The sequence below is a fragment of the Tetrao urogallus genome (genome assembly GCF_951394365.1).
Source record: "Tetrao urogallus genome assembly, contig: scaffold_151, whole genome shotgun sequence".
NCBI classification, from domain to species: domain Eukaryota; kingdom Metazoa; phylum Chordata; class Aves; order Galliformes; family Phasianidae; genus Tetrao; species Tetrao urogallus.
In genome coordinates, this window is record NW_027639005.1 from 415 (window position 1) to 6,828 (window position 6,414).

A 6,414-nucleotide genomic window follows, 5' to 3' on the forward strand; every position below is an offset into this window, starting at 1 on the left:
CACTGCTATGGGATGGGGACACTGCAATGGGATGGGGACACTGCTATGGGATGGGGACACTGCAATGGGATGGGGACACTGCTATGGGATGGGGACACTGCAATGGGATGGGGACACTGCAGGGATGGGGACACTGCAGGGATGGGGACACTGCTATGGGATGGGGACACCTCTATGGGATGGGGACACTGCTATGGGATGGGGACACCTCTATGGGATGGGGACACTGCTATGGGATGGGGACACCTCTATGGGATGGGACACTGCAGGGATGGGGACACTGCAGGGATGGGGACACTGCTATGGGATGGGGGACACCTCTATGGGATGGGGACACTGCTATGGGATGGGGACACCTCTATGGGATGGGGACACTGCTATGGGATGGGGACACCTCTATGGGATGGGGACACTGCAGGGATGGGGACACTACAGGGATGGGGACACATTGGTGGGATGGGGACACTGCTATGGGATGGGGACACTGCAATGGGATGGGGACACTGCTATGGGATGGGGACACTGCAATGGGATGGGGACACTGCTATGGGATGGGGACACTGCAATGGGATGGGGACACTGCAGGGATGGGGACACTGCTATGGGATGGGGACACTGCTATGGGATGGGGACACCTCTATGGGATGGGGACACTGCTATGGGATGGGGACACTGCAATGGGATGGGGACACTGCTATGGGATGGGGACACTGCAATGGGATGGGGACACTGCAGGGATGGGGACACTGCTATGGGATGGGGACACTGCTATGGGATGGGGACACCTCTATGGGATGGGGACACTGCTATGGGATGGGGACACTGCAATGGGATGGGGACACTGCAGGGATGGGGACACAGCAATGGGATGGGGACACTGCTATGGGATGGGGACACTGCAGGGATGGGGACACTGCAGGGATGGGGACACCTCTATGGGATGGGGACACTGCTATGGGATGGGGACACTGCTATGGGATGGGGACACTGCAGCGATGGGGACACTGCTATGGGATGGGGACACTGCAATGGGATGGGGACACTGCTATGGGATGGGGACACTGCTATGGGATGGGGACACTGCAATGGGATGGGGACACTGCTATGGGATGGGGACACTGCTATGGGATGGGGACACTGCTATGGGATGGGGACACTGCAGCGATGGGGACACTGCTATGGGATGGGGACACTGCAATGGGATGGGGACACTGCAGGGATGGGGACACTGCTATGGGATGGGGACACTGCTATGGGATGGGGACACTGCTATGGGATGGGGACACTGCAATGGGATGGGGACACTGCTATGGGATGGGGACACTGCAATGGGATGGGGACACTGCTATGGGATGGGGACATTGTGGAAGGATGGGGACACCTCAGCGTGATGGGGACAATGTGGGGGGATGGGGACACTGTAGAGTAATGGGGACATTGTGGGGTGTTGGGGACACCGTTGAAAGATGGGGACATCATGGAAGGATGGGGACACCTCAGTGTGATGGGGACACATAGGAATGGGGACACGATGGAGTGACGGGGACACTGTGCAGCGTTGGGGACACCTCCATGTGGTGGGGACATTGTGGGGTGATGGGGACACTGCTATGGGGTGGGGACACATTGGTGGGATGGGGACACCGTGGGGGGATGGGGACACATTAGTGGGATGGGGACGTCCCAGTGGGTTGGGGACACCATGGGGGATGGGGACATCATGGGGGTTGGGGACATCATGGGGGTTGGGGACACCTCAGTGTGGTGGGGACAATGTGGGATGGGGACACCATGGGGGGTGGGGACACATTGGTGAGATGGGGACACGATGGGGTGATGGGGACAATGTGGAGGGTTGGGGACACATCCATGTGGTGGGGACACTGTGGGGTGATGGGGACACTGCTATGGGATGGGGACACTGCAATGGGATGGGGACACTGCTATGGGATGGGGACACTGTGCAGGGATGGGGACACGGCTATGGGATGGGGACACTGCTATGGGATGGGGACACTGTGCAGGGATGGGGACACGGCTATGGGATGGGGACACTGCTATGGGATGGGGACACCTCTATGGGATGGGGACACTGCTATGGGATGGGGACACTGCAATGGGATGGGGACACTGCTATGGGATGGGGACACTGCAATGGGATGGGGACACTGCTATGGGATGGGGACACTGCTATGGGATGGGGACACTGCTATGGGATGGGGACACTGCAGGGATGGGGACACTGCAATGGGATGGGGACACTGCAATGGGATGGGGACACTGCAATGGGATGGGGACACTGCTATGGGATGGGGACACTGCTATGGGATGGGGACACTGCAATGGGATGGGGACACTGCTATGGGATGGGGACACCTCTATGGGATGGGGACACTGCGATGGGATGGGGACACTGCTATGGGATGGGGACACTGCAGCGATGGGGACACTGCTATGGGATGGGGACACTGCTATGGGATGGGGACACTGCAATGGGATGGGGACAATGCTATGGGATGGGGACACTGCTATGGGATGGGGACACTGCAATGGGATGGGGACAATGCTATGGGATGGGGACACTGCTATGGGATGGGGACACTGCTATGGGATGGGGACACTGCAATGGGATGGGGACACTGCAGGGATGGGGACACTGCTATGGGATGGGGACACTGCGATGGGATGGGGACACTGCTATGGGATGGGGACACTGCTATGGGATGGGGACACTGCAGCGATGGGGACACCGCTATGGGATGGGGACACTGCAATGGGATGGGGACACTGCAATGGGATGGGGACACTGCAATGGGATGGGGACACTGCTATGGGATGGGGACACTGCGATGGGATGGGGACACTGCTATGGGATGGGGACACTGCAATGGGATGGGGACACTGCAATGGGATGGGGACACTGCTATTGGATGGGGATACCTCTATGGGATGGGGACACTGCTATGGGATGGGGACACTGCGATGGGATGGGGACACTGTGCAGGAATGGGGACACTGCAGGGATGGGGACACTGCAATGGGATGGGGACACTGCAATGGGATGGGGACACTGCAATGGGATGGGGACACTGTGCAGGAATGGGGACACTGCTATGGGATGGGGACACTGCAATGCGATGGGGACACTGCTATGGGATGGGGACACTGCTATGGGATGGGGACACCTCTATGGGATGGGGACACTGCAATGGGATGGGGACACTGCTATGGGATGGGGACACTGCTATGGGATGGGGACACCTCTATGGGATGGGGACACTGCTATGGGATGGGGACACTGCTATGGGATGGGGACACTGCAATGGGATGGGGACACTGCAGGGATGGGGACACTGCTATGGGATGGGGACACTGCTATGGGATGGGGACACTGCAATGGGATGGGGACACTGCTATGGGATGGGGACACATCGATGGGATGGGGACACTGCTATGGGATGGGGACACTGTGCAGGAATGGGGACACTGCTATGGGATGGGGACACTGCTATGGGATGGGGACACTGCAATGGGATGGGGACACTGCTATGGGATGGGGACACTGCAATGGGATGGGGACACTGCTATGGGATGGGGACACTGCAATGGGATGGGGACACTGCAGGAATGGGGACACTGCAATGGGATGGGGACACTGCTATGGGATGGGGACACATCGATGGGATGGGGACACTGCTATGGGATGGGGACACTGCTATGGGATGGGGACACTGCAATGGGATGGGGACACTGCTATGGGATGGGGACACTGCAATGGGATGGGGACACTGCTATGGGATGGGGACACTGCTATGGGATGGGGACACTGCAGGAATGGGGACACTGCTATGGGATGGGGACACTGCTATGGGATGGGGACACTGCAGGGATGGGGACACTGCTATGGGATGGGGACACTGCAATGGGATGGGGACACATTGGTGGGATGGGGACACTGCAATGGGATGGGGACACTGCAATGGGATGGGGACACTGCTATGGGATGGGGACACCTCTATGGGATGGGGACACTGCAATGGGATGGGGACACTGCTATGGGATGGGGACACTGCAATGGGATGGGGACACTGCAATGGGATGGGGACACTGCTATGGGATGGGGACACCGCTATGGGATGGGGACACTGCTATGGGATGGGGACACTGTGCAGGGATGGGGACACGGCTATGGGATGGGGACACTGCTATGGGATGGGGACACTGCTATGGGATGGGGACACTGCTATGGGATGGGGACACTGCAGGGATGGGGACACTGCTATGGGATGGGGACACTGCAATGGGATGGGGACACTGCTATGGGATGGGGACACTGCAATGGGATGGGGACACTGCAATGGGATGGGGACACCTCTATGGGATGGGGACACTGTAGGGATGGGGACACTGCTATGGGATGGGGACACTGCAATGGGATGGGGACACTGCTATGGGATGGGGACACTGCAATGGGATGGGGACACTGCAATGGGATGGGGACACCTCTATGGGATGGGGACACTGTAGGGATGGGGACACTGCTATGGGATGGGGACACTGCTATGGGATGGGGACACTGCTATGGGATGGGGACACTGCAATGGGATGGGGACACTGCAGGGATGGGGACACTGCTATGGGATGGGGACACTGCTATGGGATGGGGACACTGCAATGGGATGGGGACACTGCTATGGGATGGGGACACTGCAGGGATGGGGACACTGCTATGGGATGGGGACACTGCTATGGGATGGGGACACTGCTATGGGATGGGGACACTGCAATGGGATGGGGACACTGCTATGGGATGGGGACACTGCAATGGGATGGGGACACCTCTATGGGATGGGGACACCTCTATGGGATGGGGACACTGCAGGGATGGGGACACTGCTATGGGATGGGGACACTGCTATGGGATGGGGACACTGCAATGGGATGGGGACACTGCTATGGGATGGGGACACTGCAATGGGATGGGGACACCTCTATGGGATGGGGACACTGTAGGGATGGGGACACTGCTATGGGATGGGGACACTGCTATGGGATGGGGACACTGCTATGGGATGGGGACACTGCAATGGGATGGGGACACTGCAGGGATGGGGACACTGCTATGGGATGGGGACACTGCTATGGGATGGGGACACTGCTATGGGATGGGGACACCTCTATGGGATGGGGACACTGCTATGGGATGGGGACACTGCTATGGGATGGGGACACTGCAATGGGATGGGGACACTGCTATGGGATGGGGACACTGCAATGGGATGGGGACACTGCTATGGGATGGGGACATTGTGGAAGGATGTGGACACCTCAGCGTGATGGGGACAATGTGGGGGGATGGGGACACTGTAGAGTAATGGGGACATTGTGGGGTGTTGGGGACACCGTTGAAAGATGGGGACATCATGGAAGGATGGGGACACCTCAGTGTGATGGGGACACATAGGAATGGGGACACGATGGAGTGACGGGGACACTGTGCAGCGTTGGGGACACCTCCATGTGGTGGGGACATTGTGGGGTGATGGGGACACTGCTATGGGGTGGGGACACATTGGTGGGATGGGGACACCGTGGGGGGATGGGGACACATTAGTGGGATGGGGACGTCCCAGTGGGTTGGGGACACCATGGGGGATGGGGACATCATGGGGGTTGGGGGACATCATGGGGGTTGGGGACACCTCAGTGTGGTGGGGACAATGTGGGATGGGGACACCATGGGGGGTGGGGACACATTGGTGAGATGGGGACACGATGGGGTGATGGGGACAATGTGGAGGGTTGGGGACACATCCATGTGGTGGGGACACTGCTATGGGATGGGGACACTGCTATGGGATGGGGACACTGCAATGGGATGGGGACACTGCAATGGGATGGGGACACTGCAGGGATGGGGACACTGCTATGGGATGGGGACACTGCAGGGATGGGGACACTGCTATGGGATGGGGACACTGCTATGGGATGGGGACACTGCAGGGATGGGGACACTGCAATGGGATGGGGACACTGCTATGGGATGGGGACACTGCAGGGATGGGGACACTGCTATGGGATGGGGACACTGCAATGGGATGGGGACACTGCTATGGGATGGGGACACTGCAATGGGATGGGGACACTGCTATGGGATGGGGACACTGCAATGGGATGGGGACACTGCTATGGGATGGGGACACTGCTATGGGATGGGGACACTGCTATGGGATGGGGACACTGCAATGGGACGGGGACACTGCAATGGGATGGGGACACTGCTATGGGATGGGGACACTGCTATGGGATGGGGACACTGCAATGGGATGGGGACACTGCTATGGGATGGGGACACTGCGATGGGATGGGGACACTGCTATGGGACGGGGACACTGCAATGGGATGGGGACACTG